A 26299-nucleotide genomic window follows, 5' to 3' on the forward strand; every position below is an offset into this window, starting at 1 on the left:
GCAGCAGCGGGCAAGACAGGAGAGGTCCGCTTTGCCATGTGGGTTGCTCTCTGGCTGGCCAGGGATGGAACTCTTGCTGCAGAGGCTGCAGATTGCTTCATAGTGCGATGCTTAACCCCTTGTGTCACCAGGGAGTCCCTGTGCATCATTTTTTATTGAGGTATCGTTGGTTTACAATTTCATTTATGATTTGGGGGGAACAGGCTCACCACTCTTTAAATGTATTTTCCCACACCCACCACCAAAACCCCCATAATCCTCCACCATGGTCCATTGTGCCCCCAGCCTTTTCTCGCCAGTTTTCCCTTGTTGTAGCCTCTATTCTGCAGTTAGTTTTTTAGGGTTTATTTTGATTTAGTTTTTTCAAGTTTCTTTGTTATGTTTCTCTATATCCACATATGAGTCAGATCATTCCATACTTGTTCTTCTTCTGACTTATTTCACTTAGCATCATCCCTTCCAGTTCCATCCATGTTCCAGCCACAAATTGAGAGATTTCATCTATTTTTATAGTTGAGTAGAATTCCATTCTGTAACATCTTCTTTATCTACTCCTTTGTCCTTGAGAATTAGGTTGTTTCCATAGCTTGATTGTTGTAAATAAGTCTGCAATGAATCTAAGAGTGCATATATCCCTTCCAATTGGTGTTTTGCATTCCCTGGGCAAATACTGAGGAGTGGAATTGCTGAGTCATGCCCTAGATTTGTCTTGAATATTTTGAGAAACCTACATGCTCTTTTCCACAGGGGCGGGGCCAGTCTGCTGTGGCTATTGTTCATGGTGTTTCCATGATGATCAATTGAGTTGTCTTTGTTTTACATTGTTACTTTCTTGGCAAAGGACAATGAACTTTACAGACATAGGTGAACAGGGCTGCTCCTGTAACAACAGATGCTCAGCTCCAGGTGCAATTTGACCTTCCCCTGCATCATCTTCAGCAGAGATGCAGCAGGAAGACATGGCTGGGGAAGGGAATAGTGTGTGTACCCATTTCCGTAGTGTTGGCTATGACAAAGCCCTTAAGTCAATGTGAGCTGTTAGTCTCACTTGAGGTGTCTGCTTGTGGACCATCAAGAAATCACGGATGGCACTTAAGAACCCAGAAATCCCTTCACTTACTCCTGAGTACCTTTACAAAGTTTTCTGATTAGGCACTGCTTTCAGAATAAATGCTGATACCCAGGGAGGCTCTTTCCACAGCCCTAGTGCTTGTGAGGCAATGAGTGCCCTCTGGAAGTTACAGAGGTGAGTACACCCTCCTGTGATGCTGGCCCAGGAGCCCACATTAGCCTGTGGAGACACCCACTGGCTCAAAGTGTTTTATCAGAGCCTCACTAATGTGCTTTCCCATGAAGGTCAGAAAGTTAAAGGCATCACCCATTCACTGGGGTGGATAGTTCAGATCATGATCTGATCATTGGGTCTCTCTTTCCCATTCCAGTTGCTTTGTGAGGTCTTGGAATTGCTCACTTGGAGGGAAGGGGAAGACTGTTTGCAGGAGGCTAAATCAAAATAAAAATCCAGCCATGAAAGACAGTGACACCATGTCCAAGACAATATTGCAGTTCATATCCTGAATATGGAACCCACCTCCCATCCCATTCCTGTCAAAACACTCTTCCTCACTAACCAAATCTCTAGTTTTTCTGGTTCCTCTTTCTCAGACATCAAAATAAAGCCTGTGTTTGAGCAGGAGATTGCCCAGGGATCCTCTTGCTTTTCCTACCTTGCATTCGCATATAATTGAGGGCAGCAGACTTTTAAAGGAAACCACATTTGAAAAGGAAGGGGATTCACTGGAAATGAAGAATATGCAGCTGGATCCTTGATATCCAGGTGCACGGTGAACACTTTCCCCAGTGTCTGAATGCATGAGTGCCAGAATGTATGCTTTCTTCAGTTCCTTAGCTATAAAGCAGACTCTTCCAATGGCAACATTATTGAAATTTGGGGTATTTCTTTGTTGTAGGGATGGCCTGTGCCTTGTAGGGTCCACCCCACTAGATGCTGGTAGCACCTAACTGCCACCTAACTGCAGCCGCCACAGTCTCTCCATACACTGTCAAATGTCCCTTTGAGGAAAATGCCCTCTTGTCCCAGTTGAGAACCATGGGTGGAAAGTGAGGCTAATAGGTCCCCCTGTGCATTGCTGGGAGAACTGTGTGCAAGTGGAGACCAGACAACCATGGTTGTGATGAATGGGAGACCGCAGTGTTCACTCACAAGCTGATCATTTATTCAGACACAAAATTAGCAAGGAAGGATCTGAGCAAAAGCACAGGAGGCTCCTTCTCACAGGGTTCCAGGAGCCACTGAAATGGGAACTATTGAATTGGCACCCATGCACGTCACCTAGAGCCCCGGGTGCCTGCGAGTACAGGCCTGCCCAGCATCTCCCCTCATTGCGTCTCTGAAGGTCAAGATTTGGATTGCAAAGGTGTTCTCTCTGTCTTCCCAGAGAGTGCCTGGCACTTAGCAGATGCTAAGCCCAGGAAGGGAGAAAGAAAGACGTCCTGCAGGATAGACCCACGACCCGGTGGCCATATAGGCATAGGCTGAACCCCAATACCTTGTTTTAACTCCTTGCTTCTGTCCCAAGCTGGGCCCATGCCTTACAGTCTGTGAGCTTTGAGAAGCCAGCAGCCGCTTTCCTGTTTCCCACCTTGGCTGCCTCCTCTGTAAGCTGTGGGTATAAACAGGACCTACCTCGTAGAGTTGGGAGTGTAAAATAAGGTGACATGTGAACAGCGTGTCCCTGGTACCTGATGTAATAGGATTATTTCTGTTTTCATTAGTGTAGGAGATGGATGGGCTTTGGATTCTAGCTGCGGAAGGTTGAGTGAATCATGCTCTGTTCTCATCAGGTTCTCATCATGGACCTGGACAAGGCTGACTCTCCATTTAAGTTTGTATTTAATCTTTCTTTCATTTTCTCACCCCTTCTGCTTCCATAGAAAGTCATTCCAATGTACTTATAAAGTGTCTTTTCATTGCAGGTGTTCTTAAAATATGCTTATTGTTTCCTCTGCACAAGTCTTTAATTTTTTAAGGGTTGCTGTTATGCTGCATTTGATTTTTCCTCTTACCCTTTTTGCTCAGCCTATGACGGCTTATTCCTAACTCCTTTGCAGCTACATGTTGGTCAAAGATGTCCCTCAACACACTTTACTTTTGTATTCTCCCCGTGATAAGCACCAATGTATCTAATTCACCACAAAGAGCACAATTATCACAATTCTCATATAGTCAACCCTCTAGACAGGTATGGGGATTGATTGAGATCTATGCTGTTCCCACATTCCCACCACACAAAAGCTGAAATCAGACAGCATTCTAGATTCTCAGTCTCTCTACATTAAGTTTGCTGGTGCCTGCAATTTCAGAACAAGAACACCCATGTGTCCAGAGCACGATGGTGATAAAGCCTTCTGTCTCTTGCATATTTCTGTGCTACCTGCTATGAGTGCAGCTGTTCCCACGACAACCTCCTCATCGGTCACTCTCTAGGAGGATAGACCATCCTCAGCTTATAGTCTACAATTTATTTCAGAAAAGGTTTCTAAGCACACTCAGCCAGGTAAAAGGTGCTTGGTGTCAAGTCCAGGGGAACCAGACACAAGCTTCCAGAGTCCTTGTTGGTGGAGTTGCCCGAGGTGCACCTGACTGTCCTAGCCCAGAGCTGTGATCATACCTGCACAGTGTTCTCAGAAGGAGAAGTGCATTAGAGACACAGTGTGCAGGGCCCGTTATGTGGACAGCTGATGCCTGGCATGTGCCAAAGTTCCAGAAGGAAAGCAGATCATTAGCATGAGCCCTATTCTTTGTCCAGTTAAGGAATAGTGATTCATTCTTATCAATTCTGGGAATGCTTAGGGATCTCGCCAAAATCCAGTTCCTTGAAGCCATCTAGAGCTGGAAGGGAAAAGAGTCCAGCCACCATGGAAACTCTTTCCTGCATGTGTATGTTCAGCATCCATCAGTGCACACGTGGTAAAGCCAAGGACAACGTTCTCTGTTTACATGAGTAAACTGAGGCTTAGAGAAGTTAAGTAACCTGCCCCCAGTCACAGAGCTAAAAAGAAAGTGTCATTAGCAGACACTCTCTCTTTTTAAAACCACCTTCAAAAAATGTCCCTGCCAGTTATTTAGGCTTGTCCTAGTAAGGAGACCCAAGATTTGATCTTAACTGAAAATAGCTTGCCCTGTTAGTTCCTTATTTTGGAAACCGTTTCTGGGAAGAACCTTAAGTAATTAAGTTGACATGAATCCAGGGAGGGGCCATTACTAGTGTCCTGGTAAGGGACACTTTCCTTAAGCGACTTCTGTAATGTGTATCTTGAAATACAGATCACAGAAGCTGGAACTTTTATTACAACAAATATAAAGTTGCATAGTTCATTCTTAGTTTGGAATCAATGTAGACAATGAATAGTATCTCTTCTCTGAAGTTTTCTGTGGTCGAGATAGAATGACTCTCATCATTCTTGAATGCAGTGAGTTCAGGCTTTACTTCCATTATCGATACAATATTAATGTTTACAAATGTTATGCTTGCCAATTGACAGCTAACAAATACATGGAGCAGGCACTGAAACAAGGCAGGTGCCAAAGCCCATGCCGTATCCAGTACTGATATAGAAGAACCAGGTTGGGGAAGCAAGTGACCACAAACTAAGCAGGAGAACAAAGGCCCAAGTTGGTGGTGGGCCGACCTGGAAACTAGTTCATCTCAGCACTGGCTGCATTGGCCAGGCCCCGTCTTTGTGCCTCAATCTAAAATGGGATTAATAGGGGCCTCCCTGGTGGCGCAGGGGTTAAAGTCTCAGCACTATCAAGCTATTGGCAGCCACTGTGGTATGAGTTCAATCCCCAGCCAGGGAGGTGACCCATGTGTCGCAGCAGACCTCTCCTGTCTCACCTGATGCTCCCCTCAGCTGTGTATTTCAGTCAATCTGCCTGTTCTGCTCCCCACTCTGTGTCTGGTGGATCATCTCTCCCATATCTCTGGCCTACACCCAAGTTCTTGTATGCCTAAATAAAAATAAGTCTTTAATATAAAATAAAGTAAAGTAAAATAAAGTAAAATGAGATTAACAGTTTCTTCCCTCCTAACTGGACAGCATCATTTGGAAGTCATAGAGGACAACAAATGTACAACTACTCTAAGTAGTTATCACTCCTTTAGTGGGTGTGTGTCTTTTGGCAGGCAGGTCTTTTATCAGGGCATGATGTGAAAATTCCAGGGGATTTGATGTGAAAATTTCAGTCTATGCAGCGGGCAGCTGGATGAAAGGGTGAATCCATGTCTCTACAGGTTGGTCCTCCCATCCAGTGTTTGGGCTCCTAGAAGCCACTTTTTGCAAAAGCATCTCCTCCCTTTGTGGTTTTAAGATGGCGACAGCAGTCTTTCACCTTACTCAGAGTGGGAAATGCCTTTGGAAAGATGGGAAAGATGGAGAGATAGAAAGATTTCATAGCTCAAATGAGATTCCCAGTATCAAGTTTCATTGCCTGTGTCTGGCCTCCGCTGGCTAACATCTGCACCATCAGCAGATCTGTGCTACCTGGAAAGCCCAGTGATTACTGTCTATGCCCAAGTCACTTGCCACCCTTGTAACTCAGGATGGAGCCAATACCATCAGGGCCCCTTGGGAAGGCAGTGTGGGACCTGGCGGTCTCCAGTGACTGATACCAGAAGAAGGGCCAGTGCATGGAGAATGAAGATGCTGCTCCTCAGCCTCTTCTCAACCCTGCTTGTACACAAAAGAATCTTGTGGAAACATCATAGACCTAAGAAGGCAACGTGTCCAAAACTGGGGTGGTAGAGTAACAAACAAAACTAAGACGTACTTTTCTGACCATTGCATTTGGAGGGGATGGATAGCTCCCCACACACTCACCATTTATTAAGCATGTGGACGGGAAATGCAGTGCAACCAGCCCAGGACTCCCTCAATCTCCACCTCATTTAAGGCTTTACTTTTCAGCTCTTGTCACATTGGCCCACTTAGGGCAGGGTAACTCTATAAGGCAATTACAAAGATAGTATTTAATTAGTTTTGGTTGTGAATCAAGGTATTTGCTGCAAACCTGGCTAGCAATGCTGATGGACATTAATGACTGAAACCCTGTGATTAAAACATCTGTCACTGTCAAGCAGGGTCGATGCCGGGTGGGGATTGGCTCATCCGTGGGAATGCAGTGAAGGCCAGGAAAGCCAAATTACCCAAACGTAATGTTCCCCTAATCATTAGGGGATGGGACTGACAGTGATGGGTCGCAAACACGCGCCGATGAACGGTAATGAAGTCACTACCAGATCAGTTCAGCATAGGTTTTTCGGGCTAATTAGGTAGACAAAAATGTTAATTTAATCAAAGAAACATGTATTCATTAAAGGTGTGTAAGAGAGCTGGAGGAGAAAATTGGCTTAGTCATTGAGGAGGTAAAATTATAGCTGCCACGGAAGTCATCTTGGCTTCGCAAAATCATCCCTCAATTTACTGCATGGGTTAGAAAACAGGCTGGGTAGGCAATGGCGTGTCACGTGGTCTTTTTCTGCAGCTCCAATTCCTGTAGAGAGAGACTCTGCAGAGTCATGTAGTATAAAAAGCAACTGCTTATCTCATTTCATCCCTAGGGGATTAATTAATTCCTCTAGAAATGCGCTGCTTTGATTCAGAGAATGTCAGAAGAGGAACAGTTCTCAGACTTACCTTATTCATGCCATTCTTTTTATAAGAAGACAAATGAGGCACAGACAGGTTATGCCACTTGTGCAGGTCACACAGCATAGCGCATTCTCATTTCTGCCTTCGGCACATGACTCCCATGTCATTAATGAAATGTAACTTGTGAATTAAGTATTGCAAAGGGGATTTCCCCCTATTGTCATTAAGGCTGAGAATATCCTCAGACTTTTCTTACATAGAGACACAGATCACTAAAGATTATGATCCAGCCATACTTGTAATCATGAAGAAAATGAAAAATCTGTATAATAGACAAAGAGAATTTCATGGTTTATTTTGAGCCTGGGATGATACATGTGAAAGACTAGAAGCAACAAGTCTATTTAGATATCAGCTCTTGCTATGCCAAGTACTAAAATTATTTTCTGTATGTTCTGTTGAATATCTCCTTGGCAAGGGATGTAGAGACATGGAGTTTCTTTAATTCTGTAGCTTCTTGCCAGCAAATGTCACCAGAGTTCAAGTATGCTAATGTCTGTGAGTTATTGACCACTTGATATATTAATTTATTTTTATCCCCCCATTTATTAATCCTACCAATATTTTATTTTTATAGATCTATTTATTTATTCTTGCATAGAGGAATTTGGGTGTAGGCCAGAGGTGCAGGAGGTGAGAGGATTCAATAGAGACAGAGTGGGGAGCAGAACTGGTGGATATACTGAAATATACTGCTGAGGGGAGAAGCTGGTGAGACAGGAGAGGTCTGCTATGTCATGTGGGTTAGTTCCCTGTCCGGGGATTGAACTCAGGCCATTCTGGTGATAGCTCTGAGACTTAACCTCTGCACCATCAGGGAGGCCCCTAAAAATACTTCTGAAGAGGAGCTTAAGGTAGGGGAACTTATTCAATTTAGGCCTTTGGAGAACGATCTGGCTTGGCAGGATGCCTCTTGACTCCAAGTGTTTGTCTAAGCTATTTTCTGTACACAATAATTGCTTTTCATCCTCTTCTTGAGCTGGTGACCATCTGTACATCTTTCAGTACTTGTTTGACTGTTCTTTCCTCTCAGGAACCATTCCTTGCCTCCACACCAAGTAGGGAGCCTGGGGTCGTCAGCCTACACCTACCAAGTCTGTCCTTGCTCAGATTGGAAGTAGCTGGCTTAGCTACCTGCCCCTCTCACTGGACCACGCTTCCTCAAAAGATGGTGCAGGCACAGCCCACAACCCAATGGTCTAAGTTGTGGAATACAGGCTACCAGAAGGGCAGGGTGTGGGAGGGGGGGAGCAGAAGGCGGAGGGTCCCAATGGACTATGGGTGTTTAGGAAGTGTGTGAGGTGACATACATCTGAAGAGCTGTGAGCCAGTACCCCTAAGTGTTGTAAACCAACAACAGTAAAAATAATTCAATTTAATTTTTTTAAATTCAATTGTGTTGGTTATTCCCCAGACTTAATCAGGGGGGAAGGAAGTATAAAGTAAATTTTACAAATTTCCTAGGTGCTTCTTATACACTCTGAGGTCTGAAAATATCCTGCTATCTTTCCAGCTCTCTGAAGAATAGACACACAAATGAAGTAGTGCATTTGTTGACTGAGTTAATGCTTGAATAAATGAATTCTGTTCTTAAGAAATCAGTAATAAGATCATAAGAACATGACTTTAATGTATAGCATTGCCTGTACAGGATCTCATTTCTTACCTGAGATGCTGCAGAAGCTTACGAGTAATCAAATTGGAAAGTTAGAGTTGTGCAGGAGCCTCTCATTTACCACTGTAGCTGAGACGCAGGGTGGGGGTGCAGAAGCTTGTCCACGTCCCAGTACTCACACAGAACCTCTGCATTCAGATGAGGCTGTGGCCCTTCCTGTTACCTAGAACCCCACCTCCTGGTTCACCTAGCTATTCTTGCTGTCACCCCTTCCAAGGAAAGGTCCAAGCTCTCTCCCATTTTATAAAGACAAAAATAAATCCAACTCTTGGTAGTTCCCAGATAATCAGTCCCCTGGAGACCATTCCTTAGCACTGAACAGTCCAGTACATGGAGTTTCTCATCAGAATGTTAGGGTCCTGATGAGTTGTCCCATACAGCAGAGAAGTCCAGCCTCATGTAATTGGAGCTCCTCCTGGCTGAGAAGAGGTTAATACAGTCCCCTGTCCTGAATTTTATTCATCCATTCAGGCATTACCCTTGGTGCTGTAGTGGAACTTCAAACATGTCACATTTAATAAACTGTTAAAAACTGGCTCCAGGGCCTCCCCTGGTAGCACAGTGGTTGAACACTGGGCTGTGAAGCTGCCTGCAGCCTCTGCAGTGCCAGTTTGATCCCGGGCCACTGGTGAGGGTCCCACATGGCGCGACAGACCTCTCCTGTCGCGTCCGCTGCTCCCCTCAGCAGTGTATTTCGTCAGTCTGCCTGTTCTGTTTCCCGCTCTGGCTCTGGTGAATTCTCTTACCCTCCCACGCTTCTGACTGTCCCCAGTGCTTGTATAAATAAATAAATAAATCTTTGGGGGAAAAAAAACCCAAAAACTGGCTCCTGGGCCTCCCTGGAGGTGCAGGCGATTGAATACAGTGTTGTGGAGCTTTCTGCAGCCTTTGCAGCGCGGGTTTGATCCTGGCTGGCCGGCCAGGGAGATACCAACATGGCACGGCAGATCTTTCCTGTCTCGCCCTCTGTTCCCCTCAGCAGTATATTTTGGTTGTCTGCCTGTTCTGTTGCCTGCTCTGTCTCTGGTGAATCCTCTCACCCTCCTACACATCTGGCCTGTGTGAATGAATGAATGAATCTTTAAAAAAAACAAACTGGCTCCATCCTGGAAAGTAAAACTCATGGAATGTTGGGCTTGATGTCTTCCTAACATGCATTTTCAATAGTTATTTTATACATTATTTACATAATGCATTTTATATTAAAAGTTTATTTAAAATATTATTGTAGTCCTCCCTGGTGGCGTGGGGGGTTGGGCACCACACTATGAAGTGGTCCGCAGCCTCTGCAGCTCGAGTTTGATCTCCGGCCGGCCAGGGAGAAACCACATGGTGAAGCAGACCTCTCCTGACTCGCCTGCTGCTCCCCTCAGCAGTGTATTTCGATCAGTCTGCCTGTTCTGTTCCCCACTCTGTCTCTGATGGATCCTCTCTTCCCTCCGCATCTCTGTCCTGTGCTCTAGCTCTTGTATGCATAGATGGATGAATCAAAAAAAAAAATACTAATTGCAGATACCATCCTTACACCCTATAAGTCCTTTTATAGACTCAGTGACTTGGATCATGTTTTGAAATAAAACTCCCTAATTGTTTTAGTGGGATCCTGTGATCCTCCCATTATACCCCAAAGGAGAGTCTTCATAATCATTTTAAAGAAATGTTTGTGGTCTAACATAGATGAGAATAAATAAGGTACCCATCCTAATGGCATCTTAGTTCTTCTGCAGTTTTATCTCTGACCAAACAGGTTTGATATGTCTTCTCTGTTAATATCTTGCCTAGAGCTATTGGGTTATTTTTAAGGAATGACAGATGGCACAAAGGTTGCTGAGAGTGAAATTAAAGTTTCCTTGTATGTCTGGCAAATTTTATAGTATTTAAAGATTGTCCTATTGCTGTGATTAAACAATACCAACATTAGCATCTAAATTTTATGTATTTTTTGAGAAAACCAAGTCCTTGTAACAGATGGAATGGATTGATATTTATTTAGCAATAAAAGGGGATCCCAATATGATGGCTAGATGTTTAACTCTGGACCAGAGAAGAAATAGCTGCTAGTGAATTTTTAAGATGTGGTATATATATCGATACATATCGATAGATATGTATCAATATGAATGTATGTGTACACATACATATGTCCATGCATGCACTGTCTATGTATTACATTGTGTACAAAGCACACATCCATGTGTATGTATGTGTACAGCTATGTATGTGTGTGCATGTATATTTCTCTTGTATGGGCATATGTATACATGTATGTGTATAAGTGTGTGCATGTATGTATTGTGTGCTTTTATAGATAGATAGATAGATATGCATTTTAATTTTGTAAATGACAGTTTTGCAATCAGCACTTTGACCCCATTAGAAAGGGATATTTGATGAGCCCTCCAAATCATTGCAGCTGCCCATTTACTGGGTTTGGAGCAGAACATCTAGGAGAATTCCCAGTTGCCTAAAGATAATGGCATGTAAAGGGACTGAAGGCTTTTGTCTGAGTGTGCAGCCAAGGCAATGCATTGGGAGGCTGGATTTGTAGGCTGGAAGTGGCACCTTGCTTGATTGAGAGTTGAAGGATCTCCACAAGGGTTCTGAATTAGAAGAGCATATTTGTCAGATTTAGGGACAGTAGGAAATTGAGCATTTTTAGAAACCATAACTGAGTTAATGTAGTGTTCAGGACAAGCTGTGAGTTGGCCTCTCAAAGGAGGCTTTTTGGAATAACCTGCTGCAGGAATTACCCCCTCCTTCCCTGCGGTTCTCACCATATGCTCTAGCTTCACTGGCATCTCCACAGCCTAAGGACCCATTATCTGTGAGGTGGACTTTGGCTCCATTTTCTATGTTTTCAGGTGGGCAATTTACATCAAGGGAGGGAGGTTGAAGGGAAGTTAATATGGAAAGATCTCTTTCAAAAAATGATTTCAATGCACAGTAGCATGGAGTCTGTAGCAAAATAATAGAAAGGCAGGTTTACCCCAACTCTCTCCTCTCCCCCAGAAGCTCTCCACCACTACCCCAGCCCTGCTGAGTTCTCCAAGTTCCATCCATGAGGCGGTCATGGGACCTTCACTGCATTTTTTGGCAAGTCATCATTTTATACCCTCCCTCTCCTTTCTCCTTCTCTTTTCTCTTGGGGAGCCCTCACCAATTTGTGTTCTACTTTTTCCATTTTAAAACATCTCTTGTACCCCTTATGTCACCAAGTATAACAATGCCAGCCAAGCAGACAAATGGGAATCATCACTGTCACAGCAATCATGCCAACAATATCAGCTCTCAGTGACCAAGTCCACTGTAGGAGGCAGGCACTGCTGAAGCTTTTCTGGAATTGATTCTTTAACTTAATCTTCAATGAAGAGGCCTGGAAGATCAGATTTGTTAAGGAATTTGTCCAAGTCACATTAAAATCTCAACCAAACAATCTGTGTCCATGGTCCCTACTATCAGCCATGGGGCTCCCCACCCTCAGGAGGTGAAAAGGAAGAACAGCAGCAGCTGACCTGCATGAAAAGTTGCAACACTCTTCCAAGTACCTTGAGATTGAAGTTCATGTTATACAGCAGCCCAGTGAGGTCAGTTCTCTTTGAGGAAACTCATGTTCAGAGAGGTGATGAGTTGCCCCTGTCTTATAGCCAGGGAACAGCTGTGCACATGTGCCCTTAACCAGGCAAAGACTTTTCATTTGGTAACTCTAGACTTGATATCTTGAGGTATTACCAAAGTCTTTACACAGTGACTGTCCCATCAGCCATGTCAGAGTCCCAGTCCGTCCGCATTCTCACTAACCCTCCTTATTCAGACACTGGATAGCCACCTGAGTGCTAAATAAAGTTTATTTCCTGGAAGATTCTTCCTTGGGGAAACTAGCCCTTTTCTCAAGAGAAGTGGGTGGTTCCTGGCTTGCTTTCTGTATGTGGGACAGTATTTCAGAATCCTTTCTTCACTCATTCCCCTCTTGGGAGTCTCTTAGGACTTTTTTTTTTTTTTTTTAATAACCATCTCCCTCACTGTGCCATGTGAATACCATAGTTACACACAGGTACACATTTGCTTTATGTTTGTGTCTGTATTATGTGTGTACCTTTGCTTCATGCATGAAATGAACCAGAAACTTTAACCACCAAGAACAGATTCCCATCTTGTGGGGCTAATAGATACTACATCCCCAATGAGCCTGCATGTGTGAGTTTCTCTAGTCCCTGCTTTTTAGCTGTTTGGCATGAACTGTTGAAAAGCTTTGCATAGTAAGATTTTGATTAAAATAAGAGCTCACTGTGCAGGATGCTGCACTTAATTAGCCAGGAATCCTGTATATTTGTATCCTTACTGGAGATCTTGCCTGGTTATACAGACTGCACTAAACAAATACATAAACACATAAACAAACAAACCTGGAAATGATTAAGATTTGCCTCTTATACCTTCTGATCAATCTTTTGGGGCCTAGAATACATAGGAGATCCATCCTAAGAAGTGATCTGTTGTTTTTTCTATAAATAGAGATATTCAATGGGCCTCCCCGATGGCGCAGCTGTTGAGTGCTGGGTTGTGAGGCTGCCCGCCGCCTCTGCGGTGATGGTTCGATCCCTCGCTGCTCCCCTGCCACCGGAGGAGGGTCCCACATGGTGTGCAGACCTCTCCTGCCGCCCGCTGCTCCCCTCGGCAGGGTACTTCGGTCCTTCTGCCTGCTCTGCTCCCCGCTCTGGCTCTGGTGAATTCTCTCACCCTCCTGTGCTTCTGACTATACCCAGTGCTTGTATAAACAAAACAAACAAACAAACAAACAAATAAATAAATAACATGCCTCTATTAAAGAAAAAATAGAGATATTCAAATAACCTAAAAGGAAGTCCTGAAAAGTAAACAATTCATGCAAAGATGTGATATAGCCACATAATGGAACACTACTCAGCTATAAAATAAAAAAGATGAACTCTTACCATTTGCAACAAACATCATCAGTGAACCTGAAGGGGAATGATGCTCAGGGAAATAAGTCAGAAGGAGACGGACAAATGCCTGATGATTTCACTCGTATGTGGAATATAGAATAACAAAACCAAGAAAAAGACAAACCTAAACCAAACAAGTCCTAGTGATATGACTGCAGAATGAGGGGAAAGGGAGAGGAGAGGGGACCTACATGGGGGTGGCACCAGTGGTCTGTGGTAAAGGACTGTGGGTGCTTTGGTGATGGGTGGGGTGTGGTCGCCAACCTCAGAAGAGGTGTAAACTTAATCCCCTAAATCTTATGCAGCATTGTAAACCGATGTTACCTCAATAACAATTTTTAAATGAACAATTCAGTGGCATTTAGTATATTTAAAATGGGCAAATGCCATCTCTATGTAATTCCAAAACATTCTCATCACCCTAAAAAGGAAAGCCCACACCCACTAGTCACTCCTTATTCCTCCATCCCCTGGTAACCACCAATGCACCTACCTCTATTTCTGAATTTACCTTTCTCAGTGGAATTCTGTAATATGTACCCTCTTGTATCTGTTACAGTGCCCTTGTTGTAACATGTGTCAGCACTTCATTTCTTTTTATAGCTGGAAAACATCCCTTCTCATGGCTAATGGCATCTTTTGTTTATTTATAAGTTGATGGACAAGTGGATTTTTTCCACCTTTTGGCTATTAGGAATAATGCTGCTATGAATGATTTGTTTGTTTGTTTTTTCTTGAGTGGGCAGATGTTTTCAGTTCTCTTAAGTATAGAGCAGATTGTTTAATCATAGTGTAACTCTAGGTTTGACATCTTAAGTTACTGCCAAAGTCTGTTGCACAGTGGCTGTGCCAATTTGCATTCCCACCAGCCATGCCAAAGGGTTCCAATTTCTCCACATTTTCACCAACATCCATTATTCATCTTATATTATTGCTTTCCATGAGTGAGTGGTGCTATCTCATTGTGGTTTTGATTTGCACATCCCAAATTCTAATGTCAAAGATTGTTTTGCATGTGGGTTCACCATTGGATATATCTTCTTGGGAAGGAAATCTTTTCAAATACTTTCCTCACCCCAACCCTTTTGAAAAATCAGATTGCCCTTCTACTCCTATGTTGTAAGAGTCCTTGCTGTACTCTGGACTTGTGATGTGCCAGTACTCCCTCCCACCCTCTGAACAGTCTTTCACTCTGTTGAAGGTATCCTTGAAGCACAGTGATGTGAATTTGGCAAGTGCAGTTCATGGATTCTATTTTTCTTTTGTTGTTTGTGCTTTTGGCATAACATCTAAGATCCATCAGTATTTTAATGGGCTTCTTGCAGCTGTGAAACATATCCTAAAAAAATTGTGGGCCTCCCCTGGTGGCGCAGTGGTTGAGTGCCGAGCTGCGAAGCTGCCCGCAGCCTCTGCAGCACCAGTTTGATCCCCGGCCACTGGGAAGGGTCCCACATGGCACGCACACTTCTCTGGCCTCTCCCGCTGCACCCCTCAGTAGTGTACTTTGTCAGTCTTCCTGTTCTGTTCCCCACGCTGGCTCTGGTGAATTCTCTCACTCTCCCGCACTTCTGACTGTCCCTTGCCCACGTGCTTGTAGAAATAAATAAATAAATCTTAAAAAAAATAAATAAATTATAAAATTGAAACTTTCTTCCTGTGACTTCACCCCTACCATAGGATGGGTCTAGACTGGTTTGTGGGAGCAGCCTTGCAGCACCATCCTTCACATTTCACATCACTGAATACCTCTGAACATAGAAAAACACTGAGCAGCACAAGATGAACATGTAACAAGTGGGGCACGCTTGTCATAGGCACAGCTTCAGAGGCAAACAAACCTGAGTGTGTATCCATCACTTACTTGCTAACTGTGTGTCCTTGAGCAAGTTAAAGAACCTCTCTTAGTTTCCTTCTTCTGTAAAGGGAAAATGATACAATGTTCCTTTAGGAGGACATTTTGTCAATAGCTCAATACAGCTTGTCATCCATAGTGTGTGCTTGACAAATGTGACAGCTATTTTATTAATTATTACTTTATTCTTTACTCATCAGAACTTAGGGCACCCCATTGAAATGCATGCTTATTCCCACATGCAGCAGTTCTGGGCAACAGTTCTACATTTTGAGTGTGACTCCTGGAAATATGATTGCACAGATAAACCTCCTGTATTTGCTAGCAAGCGTGGCTGTGTCTTTCCCTGTGGGTTTTGATAATGAGAGGCCTATTGGTCACCTGTGTGAGTGCAGGGAAAGTTCCCCTGGAAATGTGTAGAATTCAGCCAAGGCTGTTTCCTGACCTCTGCTCCCTGCAATTGATGAGTAGGACATTATCACGCCTTAGGGTTTAATTCTGTGCTCTCTCTGTAAGCTGCTAATACGTAAATTTTTGCGCAGTCACCCAAGTGAGAAATGGCTGATTTGGATGGAAGGAGAGGCGTGTGTCTGTGCACTGTCACAAGGCCACTCACCTAACTTGGAGACGAGCTCCTTCTCCAGGTGGGTGAGCTCCTTCTCCAGGTGGGGAGCAGCAGGTTGTGTGTGAGAGCTGGTAGCTTCTAAATCCAGCAGTCCTCCTGGGTCCCCAATAATGGTGCACTTTCTTGGTGGCAGGAATAGTTTTACAGAGTTCAGCAGGAAGGAATAAAATTGATTGAGCTCAGAATGTGGCAACAGGATTGTTTTTTGGGGAGAACAGTGATTGAGTGATTCTTCTAAGAAAGCATGCTTTGTTGTTCTGTATTCTCTGAGCTAATGAAATACAATCAGATCAACGAAGTGTATTCTGCAGATGAGACTGAGACTTAAAGGAAGCAAGGACTTAAAAGCCAGTCTTAACCCTAAGAGTCTGCCTACCAGAGTGGAGTGCATTAGGGTGGAATGTACCGCCCAGTTTGCAACCTCAGTTCCCTACCTCTGCACCTTTCAAATGTCCCCACACATCTGGAAGTCAGTTTTCTTAACTCTACATTGGGTTAATTGGAGTGAAAAATTATTTTGTTCATTGTTACATCATTTCATTTATTTCTTTTTTTTTACTCAACTTTTGTTTTTAATTTTATGTATTTTTTACATCATTTTTCATTTTTGCACAATGTATGCATTTTCATCTTGTTTATAGTCCTCATACAATTCCCACCCCCCTTGTTTTGATCCTACTCCCTTCTCCGCTCCCCCTGTAGTGTGTCTCTGGTTTATAGTTGCTTGTTGATTTTGATTTTTACTTTATCATAATTAGTCTTTTTTTCTGGTCCCTTATTTAGGTTTTCTAAATTCCTGCTATGAGTGAGACCATCCGGTATTTTTCTTTTTCTTCTGGCTTATATTGCTGAGCATGATCCCTTCCAGCTCCATCCATGTTGCTGCAAATTACATGAGTTTATCTTTTTTGATCAAAAAAAAATTCAAAAACATCATTTCATATTTCATTGGCAACAAGGCTCTTTATGGAAGCGCAGGATAAAACTCAAAGGTACAAGAATATATTTCAAGCCCCAGTATAGATGCAGTTTCTCTTTCCAAGAGATGGTATGAGAATTTCCTTCAGTTATTCAGGTGTCTTTGTAACTATCATTTGTAATTTGGCTTCATAAGCCCTTATTCCCCAATTGTTGATCTCGGGAAAACCCCTTCACCTTCAGCTATAACTGCTCTGAATTGTATTCCTTCTTTAAGTTAATAATCATCTTCCTCACTTATCAGGTACCATGCAGAGCATGGAGATGTGATAGAGAATAGGACAGAGAATGTCCCTGCCCTTATGAGGCTTATGTTATAACAGGATAGATTAAAAAGGAAAAAGAGAAAAGGATCTCAGATTGTAGTTGACATTTTTGAAGGGATTGGTAGTAGGGATGGAGCCAAAGAGTGAGAAGTTCTATTTTACAGAGGATGTATATTTTCATGCCTGTTGCCCTCTCTTCTGCCTTCTTGCGCTCTGTTTGCTTTTAATATATGCCCACATTTAAAATGAATATTGCAAAGAACAAGAGCAATTTCACAGACCCTTGGGAGAATGCCTGGCTAAATTCTGGGTGGGAATGGATGGCTATTCCCATGGCCACAGCAGTGCACAATGCAGGTGGGGTGTCACTGCATGAGCCTCTCTCCCCATTATCGGGGACTAAGTGTTAGAAGATTGTGCTGATTAAAAGCTGAACTTGTGGTCATCTCTTTGCAGTTTGGTTTGCGGGCTTGTATTTTTCCCATCATGGGCCCTGCTGATTGGGTATGAATAACACTCTCGCGCACGTAAAGACCTCAGGACTAGGAAACCATTCCAGTCGGCAGCACTAACACACCACATCACTGAGAGTTGCTCAACTCCTCTGGGCTTCACTTCTGCAGGATAAATGCAAGGGGTGATTTGACTGCTATGCCTTTTAGATTCCATCCCCTGTGCCAGAGTGGAATGGACCACCAAGGCTGGGGCCATGTGATTGGTGGATTCCATTGGCCTTGGCCAAAGCAAGTGAAAGGGCAGCCACCCTAACTGAAAGATAAGCCACAATTAGGTCATCTTTGCAGGTTCTTAGCTGCAAAAATCTCATCATTCTAATCAAAGATCTCCATTCATTGAGATTTCTACATATTAAACATTAGACTGACAAAATAGGTAAACGTGCTTATTTTGAATGTCCCTCCAGGTTTACAAGTCTCTCTTTTTCTTTCTTCCTTTCCCCCTCCCTCTCTCCCCTCCCCCATTTTTCCTTCCAGCTGCCAACTACTCATCTCTAAAGGAATGACTCTGTCAGGCCTGTATAGCCCCTCAAGAGTCCAGGAACCCTGCTTAGAAAATAGCATTTCTATCCTTTGGGATAAACAGACAGACACTGGTGAAATGCTGAGCTTAGAAGCTGGTGAGGTTTCCAGATGGGCTCTGACACTGGAGACAGTTTGCTCTTTCAAAGCTGGGCCTCCAGCAAAGCTGCTGAAGGAATGCAGCTGGGCCCCTGTGCTCAGAGGTGGGCTTTCTTCTGAGAGGTGATTTAGTTGAAAAGGTTGCCAGTCCTGAGCCTGGGAATCTCCCTGTGCCGCCTCCTCTGGCACCCCCTCTTCCAGACTTGTCTGCCACCCAAACAAATGCTCCTATCAGAACAGGGAGACAGTCTTCCTCTTTAGCTGTCAGAAATCAGGCTCCTTTCTAGGGAGACTGTGGTTAATTTCATTATAGTATATAATGGATGAAGAGCACTTTGTGCAAAAATGTATCTATCCACTGTAATTACATCAACATTTTTAAGTTTAAAAAAGTGTCACAGAAAGAACTCATTTTGCATCTCCATCCAAGAATGCTCCGTGTGTTTTTACAAGAGGATAATAAAGACATAAATGGGATAGATGGGGCTAAGTAGTTTTACAGATGGTGGTTGCATATTAAAGATTAAATTGCTGTCTATAAATAAAACCACTTTTACAGTAACTAGGTTACTGCTTTATCTTAATTTAGGTGTAATTGAGAGCATTAGTGTTCTTCATAATGGGCCAGTGAAATGCGCCTGCAGACTGTAAACAGGACTCCATGGAACACAAACTGATGGTTCGCCTTTGCTGCTGAGAGCCTCCACGCAAAGGTTACCCTAGAAACTGTGCTGGTTTCCATCCCTTGTCTGTGATGCCGCCAAACCTGAGGGTTTTAGATGGATCTTCTGGGGCTCCATCAAGAGGTGGCAGAGAGCTCAATTTTGATTGTGTTAGAGGGCGTGTGTGTATCACACACTAAAGTGTTTTAGTTTCCAGTGTTGACTTTTTCTTAGGTATTTTGATCAAAATGACTATATTCAGCCCAAGCCATAGACATATAGAACTTGACCTTCCATCTTGCAGGTGAAATGAGAGCATTAATGTCAGAATGGTTCTATGATAGACTTTTTCTTGAAGTGTATTTATTTGCTGTAAGGATGAGACAAAATGTAGAATGATGACAAAAGTCATCACCTTTCAGATAGGCAGGGGGGAGGAAAAATCAAATTGCTCACCTTTGTGGTCCCTGCCATCTAATGGGCGTAATTATAGCCCTGTAATGATAACCCTGTGGAAGAAGTCGGATGCCCTGGTTTTAACTCTCCTCTGCCATCCACTGCCTCTGACCTTGGATACATCCCTTGACCTCTTGTGCTGTGGTTTCATACTCTGCCACTGGATCGATCACACAGGACTACTCTGAGCTCTAGATGCACGTCTGCATGCTCATCCGTGGTGATACCTTGAAGAGGCCCGCCTGCATACACATTCTCCTTTTACCATCACACGTTCTTGAGGCAGTTTGAGTCTTTAATTCTTTAGCCAGCTTTTGGAGATGTATTATAGCTGGCTACTACATAGCATGCTAGTTGCTAGGGATGGAAAAATCATAAAAACACAGCCTCTGATTTCTAGAAACACTTATATACACGTAACTTCCCAAAAAGCAGTAGCCTCCTTATATCTATTTGCTTGGGGCTCTGCACAGGGTTGGTGCTGAACAAGAAACTTGCTCAGTGGGTGAGTTGGGTCACTGTTCACCAAGGGCCGAGCTGCACCCCCAGGAGACACAGGCACAGAAACTATGCCCCCAAAGCAAGATGGCCTCTGTGAAAATAAGGAAGATTTTTTACTGGGTGGCAAAAATCTGTGTCCTGTACAGACACAGAAAAAGTTAGATGTGTTGGGCCTCCCCGGTGGCGCAGCGGTTGAGCGCTGGGTTGCGAAACTGCCCGCGGCCTCTGCGGCGCCGGTTCGATCCCCGGCTGCTTCCCGGCCACCGGAGGAGGGTCACACATGGCGCGCAGACCTCTCCTGCCTCCCGCTGCTCCCCTCAGCAGTGTACTTCGGTCCTTCTGCCTGCTCTGCTCCCTGCTCTGGCTCTGGTGAATTCTCTCACCCTCCCGCGCTTCTGACTGTACCCAGTGCATGTATAAACAAACAAACAAACAAACAAAGAAAACATGCCTCTATAAAAAAAAAAAAGTTAGATGTGTTTGGAAAGGTGCCACAAGACAATATATGTCCTGAAGTCCCTGGTGTAAGAGACATGCAAGGTGGAAGCAGACATTATGAAGTGCGGAGGGCATGGGGAAAGATTTGGAGGCTGGGGAAAACTGAGACAGTGCTGTATGTATATATGTATGTATGTGTGTGTGTGTATATATATACATATATATATACACACACATTATTATTAAATTTATTTTTTACATCATTATTCATTTTTGTACAGTCTTAGATTTCTAACCTTAGTTGTATTATTCTAAGGCAAGAAAAAATGAAAAGGGCCAGCTTCAATATAGTAGAAGAAAACAGGAAAGATTTGATGGCCATATCCAGAATGATGCCCAGAACCCACAGGGGAAGCAGACAGATAGAGATCTAACTCTCAGCATGTGACAATGTCCCTTTGGAAAAGTCCCCAGAGAATTCACAACATGTTATTGGGACACCTCTAGAATTATAGAGATAAATAAATCAATCAAGTCAGTTACACTCCTACCACCATCAAATCTTTCCTTAAGATATAAGATGGGGTGATATAATTGAGGGTGTATCATCCCCATCCAGAAACAACCAGATACACCTGTCAGCATCTGACCATTTGGTATACACTGAAAGGGGTATTTCTGGATCACTCTATGTCGTGCAGTCTAACACAAGCGGCCAATTTGACGATCTACGAGCCCAGCAACATGACCAGGAATAATTCATACTTGTTGAATCCTCTCACCAAATTTTCTAGTCCTGCTGTGGTCATGTTGCTGTCACCAAAAATCATCTTTCTCCTGCAATTTTGGCATGCCTCACAGAATACAGATATGCTAATAGCCTGGATGTTATAAAAAAGAAATAATATTACTTTAAACTTTCAAAGTAATAATAATCACTACTTATTACTGACGCCTTACCACCTGTCAGGTTCAATGCCTTATTTTCATTATTGTATTTACTTTGTGTTATTACCCAGGAGGGATCAATACTGTTTTTCTAAGGCTTTTTTTAGAGCCGTTTTAGTTCACAGCAAAATTGAGCGGGGTATGCAGAGATCTACTATTGTCCCCACACACATACAGATCCCCCACTCTCACCTTGCCCCAGCACAGACAGGCATGTGTCACAGCTGACAGAGCTCTGCTGATTCATATGGCCCCCAAGTCTATAGTTTGCATTAGAGTTCATGCTTGATGGTGTCCATTGTGTGGGTTTGGACAAACATGTAATGATTTATCTCCATCATTATGGGCTCATGCAGAGTCATTTCACAGCCTTAACGCCCTCTGGGCTCCTGTTCATCCTCCCTGACTCCCAGCCCTGGCTACCACTGATCTTTGACTGTGTCCACAGACTGACCCGTCCCTGGATGTCACAGAGCTGGAATCATACCTAGGCTTTTCAGAGAGTTCTTTCACTGAGCAGTGTGCATTTGAGATGAACTCCATGACTTTTTGTGGCTTGATAACGCATTTCTTTCTATCACTGAGTAACATTCCCTTCTCTGGATGGACCACAGTTGATTTATTAACTCTTCTACTGAAGGGTTATATCTGGGTTGCTAACAAGTTTTGGTAGTGAGGGCTAAAGCTGTTGTAAACACCATGTGTGGGGTTTTATTTATTTATATGGGGGACATAAGTTTTCAACTCATAAATACCTTGAAGCTTCATTGCTGGGTGGTGAATTTAATAAAAAATTGCCAAACTCTCCTCCCAAGTAGCTGTTCCACTTTGCATTTACACCATCAGAAGAGAGTTTCTGTCACTACACATCTTGCCAGCATTTGAGTGACTATTGTTCCAGAACTGGGCCATTCAGATCGGTGTGAGGTAGTAACTCAGTGCTGAAATTTGCATTTCCTTGATAGCATAAGATGGGAGCCTCCTTTCATATGCTTATGTGCCATCTGTAGGTCTTCCTTGGTGTGTGCTAAGGGCTTTGGCACATTTTTAAACCAAGTTGGTTGTTTTCTTAGATACAGATCCTCCTGTTTTACAGGAGAAGAAAATGCAATTCATTTACAACTAAGATTAAACAATGTTGCTCAAGGCACTACCACTTTGCCAGCCCAGGAGGCAGAATTCAAACGCAGGTCTGTTTGAACTGAAGTGTGTACTTTGGAGGTCCTCCCTAGTTTACCTCAATAAAATCCCATCTGCGGCATCCTTGACTCTCACCCTTCTCTGTCTGAGGTCCTTAAGTATCTAGAATTCAGAACTGCCTGGCTCTAATTGTTCAGAAGTTGTGCAAACATCACCCTTGTGCCCTCTCCCCATGCCTCCCTCCATTTCCAGCTCTGTGCGTTGATAAAGCTCTGTACTAGACTTATTGTGTAAGACAATTGCAGTTTGCACCAAGTAACATGAGATCTCATTAATTAGAACATTATTGGGGATGAATTATATTGATTTTCTCACCTGAGCATGACATGGAAAGTAGTTATTTGAGTTCTTTATTAGCATGGTCTATGGGATGGTACTGAACAGTAGCAGGCTTGCCGTGGAACCTCTTTGGCAGTCCCATCTTTGCAGCATGAGCTGGATGAAATGCTCATAATAGCCTCATGTTTCCTGAAATTAATTTCCAGGGCAGTTCTGCAGTCACACAAACTTACAGCACTGGCAGTTGCCTGCTCTGATCAGGAAGGGCCTTGTTCAGAGGGACATGTGACATATGGAAGAAGATGTCTAGTCCTACCTAGTTTTTCTGTAAGAACCTTCCCGAAGCCCTCAACCCTCAGGTCCCTTATGTGTGGCTCAGTTGACTCTACCTGGGAATGTGCCCTTCAAAATCACTTTGGTCTGGTGGAGCAGGTTTCACTCTTAGAAAGGGCTGTGTGATCAGGTATGTGGATAAAGGTATATGAAGCTGGCTTCTCTGCTTCTCAGTGGCAAGCATATCTGCACTTGTCAGATGATTTGGACCATATAGGTTTCCACTGGACTGTAGTTTCATAAAGGCAGTATTATGTGTGAGAGTCCTCACCAGAGCATTTCCTATATCAAGTGGACTCCTGGCACATTCACATATGTTTGCAAACTGGGTGAATGAATGAGCCACTGAGTAGATAAAGAAATGAAGCAAGAGAGAAGGAAGTGACCTGAGAATCCTCCGAAAGGACAGACATAGGAAAATCAGAGTAAAAATGATACTTGACCAACTTCAGCATTTCTCCTAAACTGGGTCAGCTATAAACTTGGTGTCCAAGGCTGGGGTGTTGTAGATCCATTGCGATGGGTGGTTTTGTTCATTTTTAGGTAATGAAAGCCTGAAACAGTGTGTTGTCCAGCTGGAAGGAAGAGGAGGTCTTCTGGGATCAAGCTCCCTGCAAACATTCTCTACTCCTCACCCTCCACCCCAGGAGCAGCTCAGAGGCCCAGGAAGCCAGCTACTGTATTTGACATTGTTCTGTCTCTATCCTCTCAGAAAGTTTGGGTGGCCGGCTGTTTGGATTGCTAGAGATGGGAGCTGCCACCATGGCTGGAGCTTGGCTCTGTGATTGTCCAGAATGGTCCATTTTTCCCGCCCACAGTGCAGGGGGCAGTCAGGTACAGAGGCAAGAAACACACAAATGTTTTCATAGGCCCAGGCCTCTTGCATGGCTCATGGTGAGTGCATGACCTGGCTGGATGGGGAGAAAGGCAAAAGGTGGATTCAGAAAGAGACTTCTTCAACCTGTATTTAAAAGTCTTCCAACACTCAGTCTACATTTTCCCTGCAGAGGTAAATACTGTAAGCCCAAGAAAAAGGGCAGTATACAGTATACAGCTCCCTGAGAAGGCCATCAAAAGATGGCTTGGATCCACTTGCAATCCCCTGCAGAATGTTAGTATTCTAGATGAAGAGATAAGAGAAGGCAGGGGCCTTGAATTTTCATTACCATTTGAGGTGACATGGGGAAAAATCCCAGAACACTGGCATTTCTTTTCTTTTTTTTTTTGAAATATTTATTTATTTATGCATACAAGAACTGGGGTACTTGGGGCCTCCCCCGGTGGTGCAGGTGGTTGAGCACCACACTGTGAAGCTGTCCACAGCCTCTGTAGCGCTGGTTCGATCCCAGCCAGCTGGCGATGGTCCCACATGATGCTGCAGACCTCTCCTGTCGCGCCTGCTACTCCCCTCAGCAGTATATTTCGTCAGTCTGCCTGTTCTGTTCCCTGCTCCGTCTCTGGTGAATCCTCTCACCCTCCCATGCATCTGGCCTGTACCCCAGTTCTTGTATAAAATAAATAAATCTTTAAAAAAAAGAACCGGGGTACAGGCCAGAGGTGTGGGGGTGAGAGGACTCACCAGAAATAGAGTGGGGAGCAGAACAGGAAGAATGACTGAAATACATTGCTGAGGGGAGCAGTGGGTGAGTCAGGAGAGGTCTGCTGTGCCATGTGGGTAGCTCCCTGGCTGGGGATCGAACTCATGCTACAGTGGCTGCGGATAGCTTCATAGGTTGTGTCTTAACCCCTTGTGCCACCAGGGAGGCCCCATGGCATTTATTTTTAAACCATATAATTTAAATATGTAGAATTCCAAATAATTTTAAAATGAAAACTAGGAAGAGTATTACCACGATCAAAGGTAGAAACAAATTACTGCTCTATATACAGGTATACCAATATATGCCTTTACTTAGCATTAGAAGGTACTTTCTTTTCATGTCATTAAGGTAATACAGATATATTATTGAACATTTTGAAAAACACAGGAGAAAAAATATTGCTTGAGGTAACATTGATTTACAATGTTGCATGTGATTAGAAGGATAGGCTCTTCCCCCTCGGGAGTTGTTACCACATCACAGCCCCCACCAAAATGCTCATAGTGCATTGTACTCTCTCCCCACATTGTTCTCTCCCCTTCCCTCCCTCTCTGGTAGCATCAGCTTTAAAATCAGATTTCTAGGGTACTGTTTTGCTTTGGTGTTATCTGATCCTTTGTTTTGTTTCTGTGATTTCCATTTATAAGGGCATCAGCTGGTATTTGTCTTTCTCCTTCTGACTTATTTTACTTAATATGGTCTCCTCCAGTTCCACCTGTGTTGTCACAAACGGCAAGAGTTCATCTTTTTTTTTTAATATACTTTGTTTCTATAGCTTGGCTCCTGTAAATAATGCTGCAGTGAACATAGGAGTGCACATATCCCTTTGAATTAGTGATTTTCTCTTCTTTGGGTAAATACCTAGGAGTGGAAGTTTACCCAGAATTCCATCATTCCTAAAATTTTTCTGTCTTTTCAGAGATAAACAAGCAGATTGGTGTAAAATTGGTGTAAGCTTCTTCCTCCCTCCCTCCTTCCCTCCCTCCCTCCCATCTACCCCCTCTTTTCCTCCCTTCTTCTCTTGTTATGTCTTTTTCTTATTGTTTCGTGTGATCTTACTCTTTTCCAACAGACTTTTTCAGCTAAGAATTGATGGGTTTGATTACCATATCATTTTAACACCATAGATGCTATAGGTCAAGGCTCAGAGAGGCATTTGACAAAGTCTCTTACTATAGGCTTGTGGACAAGATGGGGAAATGTGGCCTGGATGCAGGACAATTAGGTGAGTTCATAGCTGGCTGAACAGTTGTACCCAGAGGACCTTGATTTAATGCTTGGATGTCAACCCCAGGGGGTCCCAGTGTGGTATTTATACAAGTGTGTTACAGATATTATGCTCAGATAATACCCAGGAATAGAACTTGTTAAGAATTTTTTTTTTTTAAGATGTGCTGATCTGTCTGCTCCAAATACCAAAATCTTCAGAGCTGCTTTCAATCAAATTCCATTAGCCAGCAATGAAACGGTTTTCTAAGAACAGCATGATGCTGGTGAGCTTGGGATCACTGTGAACATAGTCACAGTTGAGATAGTTGTCCGATTGTCTTACTTTTTCTTCAACTGGTAGCATACTTTTTCTTCATCAAAAGGGGGATCTAAAGGGATGCCAAACTCAAGAGACATCACACTCAATGATGTCATTTATCTCTA

At 43.5% G+C, this 26299-nt stretch overlaps 1 protein-coding gene across 1 annotated transcript in view; it reads left to right on the plus strand.

The window, feature by feature from the left end:
* Positions 1-26299, plus strand: part of SGCD (sarcoglycan delta) — a gene marked incomplete at both ends in the record, with an annotated part of 352865 nt that overhangs the window by 72660 nt on the left and 253906 nt on the right. The gene's annotated exons all lie outside the window — the stretch shown is intronic.

This window comes from Talpa europaea (assembly GCF_964194135.1).
Source record: "Talpa europaea genome assembly, chromosome: 9".
NCBI lineage: Eukaryota > Metazoa > Chordata > Mammalia > Eulipotyphla > Talpidae > Talpa > Talpa europaea.